Raw genomic sequence first — 23,002 nt, forward strand, 5'->3', positions numbered from 1 at the left:
ATCAAATAACCACTACAAAAAAAAAAATGCACAATGCTTTTTTTGTTGTTGTTGTTTTTTGAGTAATTGCACGAAATGAGTTGTTTCAAAGCAAGTGACATCTTTTCGACTGCACGTAAACAATATTTCCCTGTGATGACCGGGCACTCGGGAAGCTAGCTGCTAGCTTCTAATGCCGAGGAGCTAACAGCGTATTCTATTAAACAATCAATTACAGCATAATACATTTTGCTATTTTTATTTTTTTGCATATTAAATTAGCAATTGAACATGACTTTGGTAGTATACAGTATATGATGGCAAGATAAACTGCGGCCTGGGCGGCATCCAGTCAAGAAAGTTGCGGAGGCAAACTTCAAAATAAAAGCTTAACAAGGCATTGATGTCCAATGTGTTATTGGTTCTTTTATTTTGAAGTCAGAGCCCGCCCGTGTTGCTTATGAACAATCATCGTGGCGGACTGGCTTGACTTTTTTTTTTTTTTTTTAACTGGAGGCAGAGGTTTGAACTCAAACTTGCTAAAATATCGGCCAAACCGTAGTTCTGCTACTTATTGCGGCGTACGCGGGGAGCCCGATATCCTGATTTCCGGGTTTAGTCACGTGACGTTGTCGAGGGCAATTGTGATGTTAATTTCAGTCGACAGCAGAGGGCGATATTGCCCAACGTGGCCGCGCCCTGGAATAGGTGACAATGTATGCATTTATCTGTTTTTACCTTTCCCTCCCCTGTGAACAGAAAAAAATTAAGAAATCCCGTGTATGCCCATACGGTCGGTTTTCACAGTTTTTGTTCACGACTTTGTTGACGCACTCCTGGCAGCAATTACAGCCACAAGTCTTTTCGAATACGATGCCACAAGGTTGGCACTTGGATCTTAGGCCAGCTTTATGCTCGGTTTGTGCTTTACTGTCAACTTTGGGACCTTACACAGACAGCTGTGTCCCCTTTCCAAATCTTGTCCAATCAACTCAATATTTTAAACAAGCGATTAGCGAGTAGTCAAGTCCAAGCTTCAAGTCGTAAACGCGACTCGTCGGTTCAACCTCCACTACGTCAACGTGACTGCGTGAAGTAATTTGATTGTAAAAGTACTCGACCTCGTTTAAGACCTCACGTTCATGCATGATGTTTGTGACCATTACATGCGTCAGCAATTTGACCTGGTTGCATTTGTCTTCTTTTCATTTTTTTTCTTTTTTGTTTTAAATTATACGTTACAAACGCACGCAGTAGTACCCTTATACAATAAGTTTGAAATTAGCTTGAGATTTGAACAGTCATTTCCTACACGGCCACTCGCTCACTTCTGCTAATGCCTCGAAACGAGAAGCACGCAGAGCTTTATAGGCAGACAAATATAACTCAGCACCTTTCTCACACACACACACACACATGCATACACACACACGTGTACACACTTTTTTATGACATCCGTACCCTACTGGTTGCGAAACAGCTGTACCGTGTCAACATAATAATTAAATGTGAGGGGGAAGAAATGGTTTGGCATTTAATAGATTTCTCCCTAATTGCATTCATAACCATCGTACGCGCTCAAACAATAATACAGACTGGAAAGATTTACAATATAAAATATATTACAAAAGTGCAAGCTGTATTGAATACAGTCTACACATTGTTTGCTTTATGTGTACATTATATTTCATTTGAAAAGATTAGCAGAAATATCCCAGTTATTTTTTTTTATTTTATAAAATTTGCTTTTGAATGCTTTTTACATTCCATATGTATGCAATATACATTTTAATGTTCTAAAATGTTTTTCTGTATTATTATCAATTTTTGTTTATTATTATTAACTGTGCAATTCAATTATTAAATAAACAACATGCACTGAATAATCCATAAACAGTAGTTACATTACGTATATGTGGAAAAGAATATAAGACAGTATGTTTTATTCATTTCATTTCATTTTACACGTTTTTACATATCTATATGTATACAAGTTTTATTTTAACTAAATTACAGAATTATGTATGTGAATTATAGAAATGATTATAAACTAATTAAATTACATACTTTTACAATTAAAAATATATATAATCCTTGATTATGAAATATTAATAAAATAATACATACGTTAAATGTGATAAAATTTAAAAAAGTATTTAAAATCATATTAGTGGTTGTCAAATTTTTTTTATTAAACATTCACTGCCATTGACGGCTTTAGAAGTCAAATAGCCACGTTAAGTGGGAACGCTGGCAGTGAAAGAATTTAAAGTTTAAGGAATAAATTCACAATCCACAGACTAACTAACAAATAATATTTAGTTGGTTACTAGTGTTCAAAATATTTCAAGATAATATTTGCATTATTTCATTGTCACGATGACCTCCACATTAAGCTGTGTTTCGATGTTCCTGTTAAGATAAAAGGCCTTTCAAAAGCTCGTATTGTGTGCACTTGAAGAGGCAGATGTTCACTCTCATACGTTATTTTTAAAAAGCGCATCAAACGTCCACTTGAGCTCATCTGCCGTGTCGGTCATTGCACCATCCGCCATGACCTCAGCGTGCGGGGCCGTTGTGCCACCGAGCCCGGAAAGAGCGCAACTGAAACCTCAACACCTGCGCAACCACAACATCAAACCTCCCTGCAGGTGTTTTACAGCCTTTTGGTGCAATGTGGCAATATTTAAATTAAAAAAAAAAAAATTAAATTAAAAAACACTTACTGCCCCTTAAAATGTCCAGGAGTGCTTGTTCCTTCCTTTTATGACGGGAGAAAAGAGCGCCCATGGGTGGGGGGGGGGGGGGGGGCCGGGTGAGCTGGTGCCAAAAAAGAAGCCAAGTGGCAGCTGCAGAGCGCTTCCCGGGCCTGCGGTCACGCCCTCGCTCGCACCGTCCCGTGATGTCGATGAAGTCATGAGGCTGACTCAGCAATCCTGCAGTACAAAAAGAAACCAGAGGGGGAAAAAAAAAAAAAAAAAAGAACATGTTGGAGATGCTTAAGACACAATTTGACAATTCGGCAACTTGTCGGAATACACACTCACTCACAAAAAAAAGTTTGGCAATTTCAGGATAACGCTAAAGTGCACTTAAACCTTTACCGGGGAATTTAATTTGTCATTGTCTAAGCTTTTGAATGTCCAACTGTTTCGTACTTAAACATCTTCTAAGACGGACAAACACAACAGTCCAGTTGCGATGCATTCATAGCCCTGAGAATGAAAAATGAGAATATTCAAAAGCATGAAACAGTTGGACAGTCAAAAGTTGAGACGAGGTACAATTAAGTTCACCTGTAAAGGTTATAGATTATTTTCGGCTCATGCTGGAATTTCATCCAATATCTGAATATCCCTATCCTTTCGTAAGTACAGTGGACCCCCGCATACTCGCAGTTTGGCACCCACAGATTCACCTATCTGCTGATTTTTTTTTGTTTTTTTTTTTCCATTTTTTTATTTTTTTATTTGGGGTTTTTTCTCTTTTTTTGGGGAGGGGGGGGGGGGGGTAACCAACCACAAAAACTGCTTAGTGGAGGTTTATCCACAATTATTCAAGAATTGTTGGGGTTTATTTATTTATTTACTTACTTACTTAAAATGATGGGGGGGGGGGGGGAATATGATTAATAATAAGTGGCAAAGCTCCCTGGAACATAAATACCAAAAAATAAAATCAAATGAAATTAAAAAAAATGGCGGTCCCATGTGGCCCTCTGGTCGCGCTGACAAAAAAATGGTGGCCCCCACCATCATTGAACTTGCCCATCCCTGATCTATTGTAACACTACTTGACCAGAAACTCATTATATAGAGAGACCATTTACATGCCTTGGTAGGAGCTGATTTGGTTAGCAACAGGGCTCAAAAGGGCTCAACAGTCAACGCTAATGTGTGTTTGGGAACAAATTGAAGGAGGAAATTGCATTATTTTTTTTTTCTGGCGGGAAAAGGGTCATGTCTCTTGAGAGAGCATGTGGGCGGGGCTAATGCTCATCTTATGAGCATGTGTCATTGCGGGCAAAACGGCGTTGCCGAGGGTTGAACCGATTAAATTGTTCTTCCTGTTACAACACGCAACAGCGGCGGTTCATCTCCAATTCTTTAGTCAGACGTCTACATGAAATTCCCCCAACAAAAAAAATCCCACTGGCAAATGACAAACCATCAAAGATGAATGAATGAATTTTTCAATCATATTAGTCATCTCATAGTCATATCATATTAGTTTATTAAAAATAAACTATGCTAGGCAAGTGATTCCTGAGCACTGTGCCGCGGCACGCTAAGAGGAAATTACCCAATTTCACTTAATTGGTTCAAATTTTGTGTTTTTGGTTTTGCGACAAATTTTGTTAATCTACTTATGCCAGCAACAAATGGTGACATGCAGAACAATTAGAGAAACCGTGCATCCACTTTTTGTTTGTGTGACAGTTTTGCTCTCATTCTAATTTAAAATATGTTGCAGATTTAAATTAATAAAGGTTGGGGAAAAAATGTTTTAGCCAGATGGGTGCCACTTAATTGAAAGGTTTTTTTTTTTTATTTCTTTCCCCCCAAATCAAAAATCGACCTAACATACCTAATTTAAAAACAACAAAGTTAAAAATAATCAAACTAAATAAGACGCTAAAATAAGGGCTCAAGTCTCCTTCTGTGTTGAACACCAAGGAATAAAAATGTGTTTTAAGGCTGAAGAGCAAAGGGGCGGGTCTAATGTGCACCAGAAGGTCATTTCGCAGTTTGGGACCAACGACAGAAAAAAACCTTCCCCCCCCCCCAAACTGGGCTTCCGCTTAGAGAGATTTGAAAAAAAATAGCAGAATCTTATAATGAACTCTAAAGTGTACAGGCAGCCAGTAGAGGGAAGCCAGAACAAGAGTTTTATGCTCCCTCTTACGTGTTCCAGTTTGAGGTGACCAACTGGAGACGTTTGAGGAGGGGGGGGGGGACTGGCTGACTCCAAAGTAAAGTGCGTTAAAATAATTCATCTGAGATGTGACGAAGGCGTGGATTAATTTGTTTCAAATTGCTGCTTCAGTTGGTGAAAAAAGCTGGACTTGACTACCGCACCAATTTGCCAATCCAATTTAAAAATCACTCTCCAATTTAAAGACCAAGTTTCTCATTACTACAATTCAGAGTCAATGGTAGCGTAATCTAACTGACGACTGACTAGTGATATAAAAAGATGTCATTCTAGTTTACACCCTTGGTTCAGTCAACGAAATATAGCGGGCGGGAGGAAGGTCGGACACTGTTACCGACAAGCTTTTAACACCCATCGCGGTTTTTCGGACAAATGCGCCGGAGGCGTACACGCGCTTCATCTCGCAAGAAGACAAAGCACCGAGTCGTCCATCACGACCCGGCGTCTTGCCCCGTGTCCCCGACGTGATTTATTCACCCCGGCAATTCATCAAGTCAAGTGCCCGGCGACTTGGCTTGAAAGCCCTTTTTTTGAGCTCTGTCAATTTAGCTCAATAGCAACATGAAGTTTGCGCATAGAAAGTGACAAAAGGAATGCAGGACTGACAACTGCACTTGCTCGACTTATTAAAGAGCAGCATGATTAACGGCATCGCCCAAGTCGACGGATTCCGGGTTATAAATGGACGCCTGTATTTTATCTCTTGACACTTCTTACGAGGTCTTTAATCAAATTGTCTTACACGCCTTGGAGTATTCATCACCGGTGCAAGAGCTGGATTGCAGTAGAGACGTTTTTGTCTGCGATCTTGTTGCGCGTTGATAGAAGAGGAACAACACTTTTTATTTTATATACACTTTTCTATTAGGAGTAGAACTAAAACCGCAGTTCAGTACGTACCGTACCTTGATTTTAAGGCGATGGTTCATTTCGCTTTGAGGACAGTAAATGAAAATTCAAAACATCGACGTGCTTCTCTTTTGTGTCAACAGGATTACTTTTAATGGCATTTAAAATGAAATATGGGGGAGGGTAATGCAAACTGCCAGCAGTAAATTCTACCAAAAAAATGAAACATTCTCAAATAAACTAATTACGGAACATGGTAGGATAAAAAACAAAATATTTCATCAGCTTATCTCTTCTGTTTAGGAAAGTGTAACATCAATAGTTGATCTTTTGGGGAAATGAACGCTGCAGACGAGTGCAAACGTCTGACTTTAGACGAGAGAAGCGGGCGCATAAAGTCAATCACACCTATGGACAATTTAGAGTTGCTAAACGAAGCTAACGCGGCTACTTTGGGAATGTGAGAGGAGGCGGCACCAGTACTGTTTAATTGTGTGTCCGTTATTCCAATTCATGGTCCAGTCGAGTGTAATTACACATCGTACGCCAACATTACGTTAATTCGTCGATTCCGCCCGTTCATTCATCGATGTTGATTGTTGAGGTTGCGAGGTGTTGCGGGTCGAAAGGCTCTTTAGGTTGAAAAAAAAAAATTGTCTTGCGCGATCTAACTGGTGTTGTTTGGACTTCGGAGGCAATAGGAACAAAGCAGCGTCTTGTCGCAGCTGATCAGTTTTTTTTTGTTTTTGTTTGTTTGTTTGTTTGTTGTTTTTTTTCCAGGGCCTGAGCGAGACCGCATGCAAAGAAGACGGCCTCAAAAGAAATAAGCTCATCTTTCATGAGGGATTCGCCAGACGGCACAAACAACTTGAGAAAGGTCGATCACGTGCATGTGAACCGACCTGCGCTCACATGCCTTGAGGAAACCATTATTGTATTCATTTTATTTTTTTAAATATTGAAAATGACATCAAAGAGTAACATTTAAAATGTCACTGTCCATAAAGTGGTTAATAATAAATAATGATCAATAATACAATTCAAACATGAGAATGAATGATTTCTGGTCATTTTGTATTACATTTGTTGTATATTTCTTTTGATTACTAAAATAAATGACCGACCGCCCCTGTCGTGTTGATTTCATTTGCCGCTAAATAACATTTGCGCGTAACCTGCCACTCATCACATTAGCCATCAAGACAAATTACACAGCGGCGAGTGCGTCAACTGAGTTGATAAATGAGTCGTCCGAGTGACTTTTCGGGCCACTTTGACGGATGAGAGCATGTTTTCAGACCACTTACTTAACGCCCGCCGCCGGCGGGTCGAAGGGCGAAGGGCGAACGGCAGCCGGCGGCCGGTGCGAAGGACGAGTCTTCCCACGGGAGCTTATTTCACTTTTTCTAACCTACGTACCCGAGATGTTTATCACGCTCACCTAGCGGGAACGCAGCCAAATCTCCGAGGAGCACTTTGCTCCCAGGAGTGTTTTTTTGTGTGTGTGTGTGTGTGTGTGTGTGTGTGTGTGTTACTTAACTGCAGATGGTGTAGGCGTCTGTTTTGTTGCAGTGCAGTTACTACCCGTCATTTGTCACGCAGGCAAAAAAAGAGAGGTGGCTATTTGGGGTAAGGCATTTTTTTTTGAACGAGTGAAATCATCGTATCTATTGGCGAGGGGGCCACTATTTGAGGAAATACGCTAACCCGGATTCTTACGTTCACAATGGCAAGAGTTGTGAAGGCGACCAGAACGGAACGTTGTTGATTACAGTCAGTGCCAGGATGGTATTAAGGTTTTTAGCATTATCTCTGTCAAGTCCGTGCAGGAAAATAAATAAATAAATATTTTTTTAATTTATTTATTTTTATTTGTTATTATTATTATTTTTTTTTATTTTTTTTATTAATTTATTTATTTTATTTATTTTTTTAATGGGGATTTTTTTGTCGTGGGAATATTTTCATATTGTCCTGAATGGGCTGAACAGTTGGAAGTTAGAATGGTTTGAATTGGTAAAGAAATGTGGAAGTAAATGTGTCAAATATATCAAAAATTGAAAAACTTTATCATGAAAATTTGGGTCATTTTGAGAGCGGGAATCTTTGTGTCCCTGAAAGGGCAGAAACAGTTTGAAGTTGGAATGGTTTGAATCCGTCAAGAAACGTGGAACTAGGAGGTACACGTGGAAAATCGGTCCAATTTTATTGTCAAAATTCCAGAATTCTGAAAAATGTGCACAGTCCTGTAAATGAGCGATTCTCAACTGGTGGGTCGGGACCCAAAAGTGGGTCGTGGAGCCATTTTGGGCGGGTCGCGGACAGGTAGTGACAAAATTGTAGCATAATTCAGACTGTTAAAACTATTACAGTTGCTTTGGTCTGTTGCCTTCATTTCTTAAAAAGAAGAAAAAAAAACCCACAATAAAGTTTGCACTTTCTTAAAAAGAAGAGCTCAGTGCCAAGATTTACATTTTGGGACATTTAGTTATGTTTACCCTCAGTTTCCTTATAAGTGCTCTAAAAGGCACTTTAAACATGGAAGCATGAGTAATTATGTTCAAAAAATAGGAAATTCATATGTTTTCAAAGGTTTTTTTTTTTTAACAATACATATTCTTTCAAACTTCGGTAAAAGCGGGTTGCGACATAGCGAAGATAGAAAAATGTCATTCCAGGGTGACGACGGTTGCGAACAAACGCTGCAAAGGTCCTGAATAAATTGAACAGAATCTGACAGTAAATGTGGAAGGTAAGAAGGTAAATATGTGAAATCTCCCTAAAATGAGCTAATTTACCCGCGAAAACGACAGAATTTGTCATCCGTTGTCCCCCGATGTCACGCCGTTTTACGTAGCCTGACGCAGCTAGCGCCATCCCGCTAACACGCCCAAGCCAGATGTGGATTTACGCCTGCAAAGTTAAACGTCCCGCTCAGGCCAGCCATGTGGCTTTCATTACCTCCGTGCCATCGTTCGGGTTCAAACGAGGACAAAAAAAAAAACACAACACAAAAAACTGTGCGGCATGAAACAATTAAGAGCGAGCGACGCGCGAACTCACTGGACTCATTGGCCGCCGTCCCGGTTTTTCTTTTGTTGGCAAAATGGTTTCGTTTCACAGGAGATGTGCTGACTCATCGGACGGACGTGCAGATAAAAACAAGCGCAGGAGGAGAGGTGGAACAAAAATTTTTTTTTTTGTTTTTTTTTTAATAGTTTCACCCTTCTCAACATGCTTTAAACACATTTCAACTTATTAAAACACGTTTGAAACACATTGTAAATGCATTTGAATACAAAAAGCAAAACAAGCATATGCAATGCGTAATTCTTTTACTTCTGTGTTTAGTTTGACGGTAAACGTCAATCTTGAAGCCTCTTCTTTTTTTTTTCTTTCCAAGAATTATTCAATATTTGCTCAACGGCGGCTTGTTGTCATGAAGCGACGAGAGCGGAGTTCACTGCCACCATACGGCGGTCGTATCTTAAATTTGTGCTCTCAAGTCAAAGCAAAAAATAAATAAATCTCTAAAAATCAGCTGAAGACAACTCGTATCATTCGTATCTCGAGGCACCACTGACAAAGTCAGCCGCCATCGCGACAAAGACTTATTGATCCCCGTGATGGATGGACGTGCTCCACTTTAGCTAATTCGTCCCGAAAGTGGGAGGAGTCGTGAAAAGAAGAGGAAACAAGAAGAGGAAGGGACCAAAAGAGACGGAATGCTTTGAATTCTTCACTTCGTCTCATCATTTGCGTTGGCGTAGGAAGGGGGAGAAAGAAAAACAAACCAAGAAGAAAAAAAAAATTAAAAAAAAAATCCCATTCGGTAAACACACTTCACGGACAAAACATTAGGTACCCGTCGACAAAAGCGTCATCAAAAAGCAAAATGATCCGTTTGGATTGGAACTGGAACAGAGGGACTCATCGACGTGAGTGCTTACAATAGCAGTACTGTACTAGTAAAAGGAAGAGGATTAGTAAGAAAACACTAGTAGGAGGTGGAGAATTCGGTGGTACTAGTATAAGAAAGGGTACGTAGCGGTAGTTGTACTACAGTGGTGGTGGTAGTAGCTTTAACTTCATTATGGTTTTAGAGCAATTTCAAACGTTAACCAAATACAAGCCGCAATAACTTTAGAGTCTGTGATCACCCTGCTGTTGTGAGATGTATTTTGACAAATGAAGTACAAGTGTGTACTCGCAGTACGTGCGCGGCCACGCGCGCGTCGACAGTCCACGGGCGCAGCAAGCGATCGTTGCGGGGATGTTTGAAACCTTCACCGGAGTACATCCGAGTACAGTAAGTGAGCAACGGGGCTTTGGAGAGGAAGTGAGACGTCCAAGTGCGCTGACTCACCGGTGGTAAGGGGGGGGGTTGCCCTGAGGGGGCTGAACACAAAAACCAAAACAAAAAAGTGGACGTGTTTGCTTTGGAAGCCGGTCGGCGGCGTCCGAACAGGCGTGAGAACCCGGAGCGTGAGCGGGTCGCGTCCCGCCAATGGCTGCAACGAGCAGGCCGGCGCGCCGCGGCGCGACTTGACGCGCGCTCACCGTGCGTGACTCACAAAAACTTTTTATGACTACCCTACATTGACTCACACACATTTGCTAAAAACAGATACCCAAATGTGCTCATAAAGGCGTTATACACTGGTTGTTTGGATCATGCTTTATAATCACACACAAGTAACATATTCCTGTTTATAAAGTGTTTATATCCTATTTATTAATCATAAGCGGTTTATGAGGGACACTTATGAAGCGTTTTAAATGGTTAATTAGCTGGTAATAACTACTTTTTTGTACTAGTTTTGAATGCTTTATAAAGATGTATATCATACATTGTCATTTGAACATACTGCAACTTCTTTCACAGTACCTATAACCAATTTATTAACCAATTATTAAATGTTTGAGAGCACACTTATGAAGGGTTTACAAATTATGAATTGGTCATAACGTGTTTTTTTTTTTTACGAGCTAAGACTTTGTAAAGATGTCATACACTGTTTTAAACCAACGGTAGCCAATTTAACAGAGTGCTTATAAGCGATTAATTATTTTTTGAGGGTATGCTTATGACTGTTGCAGTTGTAACGAGTTTAAACACTTTTGTAAAGACAAATCATACAATGCCGTTTAAGCATAGCTCAAAATGTTTATTAGGGTATTCCTATTAAGAGTTTATAAATGGCTTATTAACTGGTTATAACCAGATTTTTTTTTCCCACTTGTTGGTTAAAGCTTTATAAAGATGTAAGTCACGCGATGTTTAAAGATAGCTAATTCAATGCCCGATGAAGAAAATTCTCAGTCGAGATAGATCACTTCAACGCACTTCCTTGACACCAATTACTGGACTGTGCTACTTTCCTATTTGGCGGCTTCTGGTGGCATCTTTGGGTGATTCAGAAAGAGTAGTTACCGCATGTTTGTTTTACTGTTAATATATGTTTAAAAAAACATGCAGTATTTCACCAAGAGCTGCTTTAGCCGCCGACGAAGTTTTGTGACCGAGGGTCAAAAGAACAAAGCAAAAGAAGTTCCCGAAGCGAGTCGCCCGGGCGGCGCTCATCTGGGGAGATTATCGACTAGCGGGCAGCCAAATTCATCTTTTCACTCGTCTCAGACGGCTTCATTTGAATGTGTAAATGTCGGACGGTCGCGCTCAAGTGGCCGCCGCGTCCGCGCGCATGCAAATCGAACCCAGAAAGAATACAGTATGTACGCACGCGTGGGCGCGCGTTGACACACGCAGCATGCCGTATAAGGGTGGTTGTTCCAAATTATATCCAATCACTCTTTGCGTCTGTCACATTATGCTGTATGTCAACATAATTAGCACTTTTGTTTTTGTTAGTTGACCGTGTCCACAGTTGAACTTTTCAGTCAGCCAAGCAAACATTTGCAGTGCGCCGTTTGCCTCATGGCGTAAATATATCAAGGTTAAAATATTGTACGTATGTAAAGTACAATTCATTATACAGAGTGTTCGGAAACTGACTGTGAAGTGATATTAATTTTTTGTCTATTTTCATATTGAAACATGTCTGTTACGGAAAAATACAAGTGCACAATGGCATTTTCTTTTACAGACACGTTTCAATGTACAATACAGGAGGTACATATAAATTCATTTTTTAAACACATCCATTAATACATATATAAATGCACAGTGACTTTTCAAAAACCTTGTATTATGATATACAATTAAAACCCAGTGTTTTAAGCTCATATAGGGTTTATACGTGCTTTATAAGATGGCTAATAACCATGTTATAAATACATTATAAAGCATTAATAAGCAGTTATTAACTACGTGGGGAAATTTTCAACATTCGGTACATTTTAGCTATACTACCACGTCTAAATGCTACCATGTGCCAGTGTACGCATTGATTACATTTTTTATAAAACAAACTAGTTCACATTTATCAACCATTGTGGGACCCATAGACACACTATATTACATCTGACATTTGTACAGTGCACAGATCATAACCAGACTATTACATAATATAAATAAATATGCACACATACTGTCAGACACAATTGTACATGTACACACAGCTATGTTACACACACACACACAAGCAGATGTCCAAAATATACTGTTAGTCATGTAAAAAAAATGTACATGCAACAAATTGCAGAAGTGTGCGCACGCACCCACCCACACACACACACACACACACACACACACACACACAGCCAGAAATAAAAACCGGCAGTACGCTGTAAAGCACTACAATGTGTATGCACTCACATTATAGAATATAATGATATTAACTATGTACATTCGAAACAGCCACCGCAATTATAACAAACATTTTGATAGCGTCAATCAAAGTCGACAGAAGTAAGATCCCCACACGTTGGAGTGTGTGATTCCATCCACAATTAGAACATATTTAAATACACAATATTTGTCGCAGCCAGTATTTATATACAAGACGCTGAGAGACTGAACAAAACGCAAGTGGACTGTAATGAAAAAAAGACAGCATGTGCATGTGCCACACATATGGCTAAAATTACAAGTTCAAATTTGATGAAGAAATTCTGAAATTCAAAACAAACGTGATCCTATTTCATATTAGCTGTGCGAGTGTGTATATTGTCAATATTGCGCCGAGTTGTCATTTTGAAAGTGACATGACTTCGTATGTGACTGTTAAAACGATGCATAGACGGGGATAAGGAAACGTGCTCATTACATTTACACACACAGTCATTTTCATCCTTTTACTTGTTGCTGCTGAAAAGGTTAAAGTGCGTTTGTTTTTTGTTTTTTCCAGTCGAAAGTGAGTGGGTTGTCAGAGAAAAGAACGCTCGACGAGGGAAATTTCCCCTGTTGCTTGTTATTATCGCTCCTCCTGAACATCACGCACTTGCACTTTGACTTGCGCGCATTTATTGACGTGAGAAACATCTGACGACAACTCGGCGACACACACCAGGGCAAAACCAGGAGATTGGCTTTTTGTGGGCAAAAATTGGGAATTTAAAGTAACGTGGGGAGACGCAGCATTTTAGGTATCGCGTGTGTTTCATAATACGTTCCTTTAAAAATGACTGCAATTTCCTGCAACTTAAATATTTTAATGATTACAAATTGACTTTTGTGGGTCAACTCAAAGCAATGTCTGGGGAGGGGAGTATTTTAATTATCAGGTGTGTTCAATAGTTACACATTCTAGAAATATTCATTTTGAACTACAATATTTTTTTTTTTAATGGGCAAAATTGTCCACTCCAGGCAAAATGTTTTGGGGGTAAAGTATTTTAAGTATTAGGTGTGCACACACATCTCCACATTTTTAGTAATTTTCACAACAATTGAAGTCTACAATTATGAGAATTGGATTTATTTTTTTTGTGGGCATTTATAGGCTTTGTTCCTCTTTAACAACAGCTTCAATTGAAAACAATTAGTCAGTCATTTTTCTAAAAGCAACCTGTGAGAAATTATGTTAAGCATCAATTGTCATTTCAACATTTAGACATTTTTTTAATCAATATTTCTTACTCGATTATTAAAAATTGTACTATTGTGTTTGGTTGCAATATTAATAACAGATTCATTTTTGTTTTTAGAATTTTAGTATCAGTTGTGATTTGGACATTTACACATTCTAAGAATATTTCATAATTTTTAACTTGAATTTAAAGATATATTTGATTGGATTTGAATTGTTTGAATCCGAATTGAAACGCAAACTAGCAAGTGGCATTATCAAATATGTGGTTGCCATTTTTAATTCATCCGAAATATTTTTAAGTGGGATTTTTGTATTTATTTATTTTTTTTTGCTGAGCATTTGTCTTAAATTGTAGATCAAATATAGACAAGCGTTACATGTGTTGAAAACATATGAAGCTATTAAAAAAATAATAATACATCCCACAGTCACAACTGAAGGCTCCATTTGTGTCACTTCAAACACGCAAGATCTTGTTTCAGTCTGATTCATGGTTTCAAGATGAGTGGGGAAATTGTATTTGAATTTGATTTTTGTTGTTGTTTCCACACAGCAGCAACAAACAAATGCAAGCATTTAAAGGACAATTTGTTTTCGAGCAGAAAGGAGCAGCGGCCGGCGGGACTATTTGTTTTTTTTTCACGGCACAAAATTAGTCACATCGCAAGTGAGCAGGAACATTTTTTTTTTTTTTTTTTTTTTTTACACCCTATAATAGACGAGATTCACACGCACAGAAGAGAAGACTTCGTCGATAAGACGGCAGAGAAATTGTGAAGAATATGTGGGAAGTGCACCAGCGCTTTGTGAGGCCACTTCAAGACAAAAAAAAAAAAAAACACCGAGATCGGGTTTCAAAAAGGTAGAAAAAAGGAAGCCCAGAAGAGCTCGAAATGACTTTTCCTTTTTCCTCTGCGTTCAAGGGGAAATAATGACTAAAAAGGAAATACAACACACAATCCCTCCCTTACAAAAAATGAAAATAAGAACACAAGAGGCAGGTGGATGATATTTAAGAAACATTCAATTCAATTGAAACTTGCACAATGACTGCAACAGAATAGAACTGAACAGTGTCATAAAAGCGGTGTTCGTCGGAACTTCAATTCTTCAAATGACAACAACCGGCCTTCAAAATCTGTTTTTGTAAACTATGTCAACTTCATGAGTTATGAAACCGTTATGCTCTCCGTGACAGATGACTTCATTTTGTAGCGCTGCTACCAAAAAAAATAAAGGACAAACGACGACTGCAACGGACAATCAAAACTGCTGAAAGCATTGTCGGTAGCCCCCCTACCCACCCTTGAGGACTTGCACGCTGCCAGAACTAAGACAAGAGCGTGCAAAATCCTCTCGGACGCTGCGCACGCCGGTCACCGGCTCTTCCGGCTCCTTCCCTCAGGTAGGCGCTCCCGATCAATGCAAACCAGAACTAGCAGACATTCCAACAGCTTCTTCCCTCTTGCCATCAACTCCTTAAACAGCTAACCTACAATTCCATTGCAACATGCTGCCAATTTCTTTTGTCTGAATGTTTGTCTGTCGGGCCAATTATATCCTACTCGTGCACTCACTGTTGTAGTCTCGCCACGCTGCACTATTTGCATATCTGTTGTTGACCAATACCGGCCACTCATGCCAGAGTAGCATCTGCCCCATTGAGGAGTATCTGCAACATTTGCACAATCGACATTGTCCCAGATTATCGTACTACTCGCTTGAAGTCTCGGCGGCCATTGCGCGAAGGTCCTTGCACCGGACTATTGCGATATTAGTCATTGGAACTGCTCTGCATCGTTTTGCACAATTGTCCCCCCCCCCAAAAAAAATATGTACCGGCATTACCAGATAACTAGCAACCCTTTACTGCTCAGTGATTTTTTATTTTTATTTTTTTTTTGGAAAAGGTCTTTACGTCTCCAAAGTGTTCTTTGTCAATTGACGGTCTGTTGTCGTACTAGAGCGGCTCCAACTACCGGAGACAAATTCCTTGTGTGTTTTTTGGACATACTTGGCAAAATAAAGATGATTCTGAATCTGTCGATTGCTCCCATTTCCCAGTTTTGCCCAGGAATCATGCTGTCATCCTTTCTTGATAATATTTCATAATTTTCATGCAATATGCACGCGTTGACGCTGCTGCAACCCTGCGCGCCCACACGCCGACTCATGTGCGTGCGTGCGTGTGTGGTTTTGGAAATTAGTGCGACCGTTTTGAGTCACCAAACAACAGCTTTCATTACTTTCAGATGGAAGAAGAGACAAAAGATTATTTATTTTTTTTCTCTCTTTTTTGCAGTGAAAGGAAGAAATTTTACTACTACGAGTAACAGAAAGGATGCGAAGGCTCGGAAGTTCTCTTGTACACATTCAAATGCGCACGCGTAACAAATCGTTACAACGACCGCTGCATCTTTGAGGCTCATTTCGCCAGTCGGGCCGGAATGAACTTTCTCCTCCTTTGCTCATGGCTAATTCTAAATTGTGTCCTCCAATGTGTCGGGACATGACAACAATATAACAAAACTCCAAAAGCAAAATATGAGATGCATACTTCACTCCGGTGAACCTCAGCAGCCCATTTAAGCGGCAAAGCTCAACTAACTGCCGACTCCAATCGCGACGCCGCTGCTTTCCGAACATCCCGGCGACATAACAGCTCCCGATATACAAAAACTGGACTCCGGTGTACTTTTTTGCAGCCAACCGCTCAGGTCAATCTAATCACGTTTCTCATGCTTCAAGAAGTAGCCATAGCAGAATAATACAAAAGATGAGATAATTGCAGCTCGATGGTATTGCACTCCGGCGTCCACCTGCAGCCCATTTAGGCGTTGATAAAGCAACTGGCTCGAATTAAGCGAGGAGCAACGTGTGTGTGTGTTTGTTTTTTTTGTTTTGTTTTGTTTTATAACAGTAACAGGAAACTGTTTCCTGTTTGCGACCATAAGTCGCAGTCACACAGCCGCAGCGATGTTCCTGAAAAACCAAAGTTGTCGTGAAGGAAGCCCACACCACATTCCGGCTTTTGAGGATGCTTCTGATCAACACCATTGTGCTGAAAAATGAAAAAAAAAAAAAGTGAACTTAATTTTCGGTTGAACATGATTAAATTGTGTTAAGCTGACAGAGATTTGATTATTTTTGAGGAAAAGAGGGTGAAATTACATCAGTTTACCATACTTTTATTTTAAGTGTAGCATCAGTGTCACGGTGTTATAACTTTTTAAACAACGGATATTTGAACACAAACGGTGGAACTACACACTATATTAATTTGAATTCATTTCAAAAGGGGGAATATACTTTGCGATACGAAAGTTGTCAAGGCATCACTGTCTCTCTTGAATGTTCTGAGCTCCTGTTTCCATGCCAGTGTTTGTATTAAGCACGTTGCATTAATCTTTTGGGGTTGCCATATTGTTTGTGGATGCAAACCAACTAGTGGACTCGATTTTTCTTGCATTTACTTTAAGACCTAATACATCAGCAATCACGTCCACACAATCGACAGAATACGTCGCGATTAATTAATCGACCAGTATGATCATTATACGAAGTGTGTCAGAAATGTTCCAGGACTGGCGTCAAAAAAGAAATATTTGATGTCAAGCTTCACGTCGAGAAAGAGGGGGAATGTTTTTTTTTTTTTTTTTTTTTTTTAAATCACACTGAGCAAGGTCGGAGAGTTGGGAGGTTGGTCCAGCTGCAGAATCTCTTTGGGTTTGAAATTCTTTTGTGTGTGTACATCAGTCCTGGAACTTGTCTGACACTGATTTGGTCAATTACATGGACCAAAGTGCAGCTACAATTGTTGCTAGGAGCTTTTTTTTTTTTTTTTTTGGGAATGGGAGGGAAAAGTGCCAAAGTGACAGTTGACTCAGCACCAAGTCACTACATTTGTAAATAATAACAATACTAAACATTTTTAAAAAACTATTATATCATTAGACGGACAGACATACAGAAAGATATTGGAGTGGAAGTGTGTGTCTTGTATGGTTTTTTTCCTATGTAAAATGACACGTGTAAGTATGTCTAGTTAGTGTGGGAGGTGAACCAACCACCAGTAACACTTTTGTTTTCGTCTGTCATTTTTGTCTGTGTGTGTGTGTGAGTAGGAGTGTTGTAGCAAACAACCAATCCGCCGCCAGTCTGGTACTAAAAAAAAAAAAAACACTGCACAGGTTTAAGAGACCAATACCAAATATCAGATGAACTCAATCTTGGATGTAAAAAAAAAATAATAATAAACTGCACATGACAATCTAGCAGTCGGCAGCTTGCGCGAGAAGCTAACAGGTGAGCTGAGTTCAAAGACTCACAAAAAAGTTGGTCAATATCGGTTCTGACCCAACAAGCAAACGGGAGTGGAGGCCAGCAACAGGAAGCGCAAAGCTAACAAAATCATGAAAGTGACACAGATGATTGTTATGTCTTGGCGGAGGTCTGCGCTCTATTATAGTCATTGTATTAAGCAGAGGAAAAATGTGGACAATTGTTTTTGGGGAAATCCAAATTTCCAATTTCTTATTTCTTCAAATAGTTGCCCCGACTCTAGCGGACGCCTCCCTCAAACAGATGCCTACTTTTTCTCATCAGGAGAAAAATGGGCAGTAAGTATAATCGTCACAGGATCCTGATTGACAGGATCAGGGGTTGGGGTCTTTGGTTTGGCATTACGATTAGGGATAAGGGTAGTGGTTAGGGTTAGGGGTCTTTGGTTTTGTTTTAGGATTAGAGATTAGGGTAAGGGTTATTGTTAGGATCCAGGTTTTTACGGTTAGGATAGGGAGTTAACTTGGTTTAGCATTCAGATGAAAAACTCGGTAAGGATTAGGGGTTTTGTGATATAGCGGTGATATTGGTTAACGTCATTCCAGAAATGTGTCTCCTCCCATAGGGTTAGGGTTAGCATTAGCATTTAGCATTCAGATGAAAAACTCAGTAAGGATTAGGGGTTTTGTGATATAGCGGTGATATTGGTTAACGTCATTCCAGAAATGTGTTTCCTCCCATAGGGTTAGGGTTAGCATTAGCATTTAGCATTCAGATGAAAAACTCAGTAAGGATTAGGGGTTTTGTGATATAGCGGTGATATTGGTTAACGTCATTCCAGAAATGTGTCTCCTCCCATAGGGTTAGGGTTCGCATTAGCATTTAGCATTCAGATGAAAAACTTGGTAAGGATTAGGGGTTTTGTGGTATAGCGGTGATATTGGTTAACGTCATTTCAAAAATGTGTCTCCTCCCATAGGGTTAGGGTTAGCATTAGCATTTAGTTGAAAAAATCAGTAAGGATTAGGGGTTTTGTGATATAGCGGTGATATTGGTTAACGTCATTCCAGAAATGTGTCTCCTCCCATAGGGTTAGGGTTAGCATTAGCATTTAGCATTCAGATGAAAAACTCAGTAAGGATTAGGGGTTTTGTGATATAGCGGTGATATTGGTTAACGTCATTCCAGAAATGTGTCTCCTCCCATAGGGTTAGGGTTCGCATTAGCATTTAGCATTCAGATGAAAAACTTGGTAAGGATTAGGGGTTTTGTGGTATAGCGGTGATATTGGTTAACGTCATTTCAAAAATGTGTCTCCTCCCATAGGGTTAGGGTTAGCATTAGCATTTAGTTGAAAAAATCAGTAAGGATTAGGGGTTTTGTGATATAGCGGTGATATTGGTTAACGTCATTCCAGAAATGTGTCTCCTCCCATAGGGTTAGGGTTAGCATTAGCATTTAGCATTCAGATGAAAAACTCGGTAAGGATTAGGGGTTTTGTGGTATAGCGGTGATATTGGTTAACGTCATTTCAAAAATGTGTCTCCTCCCATAGGGTTAGGGTTAGCATTAGCATTTAGTTGAAAAAATCAGTAAGGATTAGGGGTTTTGTGATATAGCGGTGATATTGGTTAACGTCATTCCAGAAATGTGTCTCCTCCCATAGGGTTAGGGTTAGCATTAGCATTTAGCATTCAGATGAAAAACTCAGTAAGGATTAGGGGTTTTGTGATATAGCGGTGATATTGGTTAACGTCATTCCAGAAATGTGTCTCCTCCCATAGGGTTAGGGTTCGCATTAGCATTTAGCATTCAGATGAAAAACTTGGTAAGGATTAGGGGTTTTGTGGTATAGCGGTGATATTGGTTAACGTCATTTCAAAAATGTGTCTCCTCCCATAGGGTTAGGGTTAGCATTAGCATTTAGTTGAAAAAATCAGTAAGGATTAGGGGTTTTGTGATATAGCGGTGATATTGGTTAACGTCATTCCAGAAATGTGTCTCCTCCCATAGGGTTAGGGTTAGCATTAGCATTTAGCATTCAGATGAAAAACTCGGTAAGGATTAGGGGTTTTGTGGTATAGCGGTGATATTGGTTAACGTCATTTCAAAAATGTGTCTCCTCCCATAGGGTTAGGGTTAGCATTAGCATTTAGTTGAAAAAATCAGTAAGGATTAGGGGTTTTGTGATATAGCGGTGATATTGGTTAACGTCATTCCAGAAATGTGTCTCCTCCCATAGGGTTAGGGTTAGCATTAGCATTTAGCATTCAGATGAAAAACTCAGTAAGGATTAGGGGTTTTGTGGTATAGCGGTGATATTGGTTAACGTCATTCCAGAAATGTGTCTCCTCCCATAGGGTTAGGGTTAGCATTAGCATTTAGCATTCAGATGAAAAACTCGGTAAGGATTAGGGGTTTTGTGATATAGCGGTGATATTGGTTAACGTCATTCCAGAAATGTGTCTCCTCCCATAGGGTTAGGGTTAGCATTAGCATTTAGCATTCAGTTGAAAAAATCGGTAAGGATTAGGGGTTTTGTGATATAGCGGTGATATTGGTTAACGTCATTCCAGAAATGTGTCTCCTCCCATAGGGTTAGGGTTAGCATTAGCATTTAGCATTCAGTTGAAAAACTCGGTAAGGATTAGGGGTTTTGTGATATAGCGGTGATATTGGTTAACGTCATTCCAGAAATGTGTCTCCTCCCATCTGTACGATTGAGTAAGCCATCCTGAGCTGCTGTTTAATGTAATTTAGTCAAATAAATAAATGACACATTAAAATCTGACATGCTGTAGTTAGCGAGCATATAAACACGTCAAATTAGTAATGCAACAACAACGAATATGCTTTGCTGCCTCAAGTGTTGCTTATGTTTTCATTTGAATAAACTTAATCACATCCAGCAACTGGGTGCTCGGAGGCAAGAAGAGTCCAGATGTCGGGAGAATGGCGAGGATGTTGAGGAGGGTGAAAAAGACGTTTTTTGTTGGGGGGGAGGGGTTCGGTTGTGATTCACGACTTTGGCGTCGGCGATGATGCAGCGGATGACGTGCGGGACGTCCCGATGGAGCAGCTGCACCTTCTTCTCGCCAACACTTGCAAACGCTGCCAAGCAATTGTTTTTTTGTTTTTTTTTGCAGGAAGTGCAAGTGCAGACTGTAAACGGGCATCTTTAATTGGGACCAGCCCTCGACACTTTGTGAGGTCTCTGACAACTTCTCTTCGCAATCAATAAAGTCAATGAGGCAAGTGTTATGTGACGCGACTCTGCGAGAACCTCGACCGCATCTTTTCCGCTTACAGTAAATCCCCGTTTTCTCGGGGGGAGGAGGGGGGACGATCCAGATGCAACCGCAATGGGTGCGAAGCTGAGATATAGCAAGACCATATAAAAAAAAACGTTTTCAGATAACGTCACTTTGAGGAAGCGAAAAGAAGAAGACCCTCAGGCTTACGCAGTGCTCCAAATAAGAGGCAACGCGTGTTTGCTTCAAGCTGTTTTTGTCACTTCCAGTAAAACTGACACAAAACAGGAGAGAATTGAACATTGTATATTTAAACCCCAAAATGTTTCCCCAATCCAATCGGAGGTCCGCTTGCTTAATGCAAAACATCGTAGACAGAAATTAGCATAGCTGTTACACTAATTAAAAACCTTCACAAAACTACTACTTTAACACACACACACACACGGAGCAGCAACACATACAACTCTGAGCATGCAACAAAAGAGAATTAAACATTGTATTTTTAAAACACCCAAACATTCAACCAAATCATGAAATCTCATCCAACAAAAAAAATTAGCTAGCTGAATGCCATCATACGACGCGAAACGCCACAGGCGGGGTAACGGAAATTAGCGTAAATGTTACAGTAATTACAAAGCAACAGACAACTGCTACTTTAACAAACATGAAGCAAGAACATATTCAAAGCATGCGAGAATATTCACAGGCGTATATTCTCGAAACTCCGTGGGAACGACGACGATGACTGGACATTAGTGAGGGACCTTCTCCGCTTCTTCTTGCTCATAATTACGCTGCATGTATTCCAGTAGACCTCATGCTGCCGTACCACACTGAAGACGCGTGACTCTAAATTGGTTTCAAAAGAAAAACAGATTGCTTAAAAATTCACCTTACATAAAAAAAAAAAAAAATCCTACTTCATAATGTCCTGCTGACATGCTCTCAGCTCTCCCCCAGGGCAAACCACTTTTTTTTTTTTTTTTTTTTTTTTTTTCCCCCACGACTCATTAATGACTCACATGAAAGCAGAATAAAAACATAAATAAATAAAAACAAAAATGATGAGTCATGCCAAGCCCCTCGCATTTGCGGCGGCTTTCTTTTGTCCCCACGTCGTCAACCTAAAGCAACGGGACAGGTTGCACTTAAAATGACGTTTTTGTAACATTAGAAACGGAGATGAAACTCCGCTTAGTAGCCATCTAAAGTAGAAGCAATGAAGTTTTGTTTATTTGTCGGGGACCACGTACAGAAAACAATCACGAGAGTCGCAATATTTTGCTTCGAAGTAAATTTCCGACTGCAGTCCATGTAACGGCAATCAAGAAAAATAAGAGTTGGAACATGAAATACAGTAGAATAGAATGCCTCTCAAAGTCATCATACACGTGCACACGTACAAGTATTTAAAAAAAAACGGCCGGTCCAGTGTGCATTGGCGTTTTTTCCCATGGTTAGCTGCACCAGCTTCCTGGACTTTGCTTGCGAAAACCACTAAATGACCCTTTTGCGTTATTCAACTTTTAGAACAGTAGCGCACTTCTCGGTACAAAGGTTAGCAGTAGCTCGCTCGTTGGATTACAGTGTGAATGACACCTCTCGGCTAGAAATCACCGTCACCGCTCGTTGGTTCATTTGGGGCCTCACCGCAAGGACAACAGAAAAGAAATTCGCCATTTGAAATTCAGGGCCCGGTACGCCCCCCGC

The 23,002-nt window shown here is 39.9% G+C and overlaps 1 protein-coding gene across 29 annotated transcripts in view; it reads right to left on the reverse strand.

The window, feature by feature from the left end:
• The window catches only part of arhgef33 (Rho guanine nucleotide exchange factor (GEF) 33), a 102,791-nt gene that overhangs the window by 58,717 nt on the left and 21,072 nt on the right, over nucleotides 1-23,002 (reverse strand). For 27 of the 29 annotated variants that reach the window (XM_061789121.1, XM_061789124.1, XM_061789122.1 and 24 more), the window contains one exon: nucleotides 2,706-2,915. The exons of the other annotated variants lie outside the window; for them this stretch is intronic. The gene's annotated coding sequence lies outside the window, so the exon portion shown is untranslated. The remainder of the gene's footprint in view (nucleotides 1-2,705; nucleotides 2,916-23,002) is intronic. 29 annotated transcript variants of the gene reach the window in all.

Source organism: Phyllopteryx taeniolatus, chromosome 11 (assembly GCF_024500385.1).
Source record: "Phyllopteryx taeniolatus isolate TA_2022b chromosome 11, UOR_Ptae_1.2, whole genome shotgun sequence".
Classification (NCBI taxonomy): domain Eukaryota; kingdom Metazoa; phylum Chordata; class Actinopteri; order Syngnathiformes; family Syngnathidae; genus Phyllopteryx; species Phyllopteryx taeniolatus.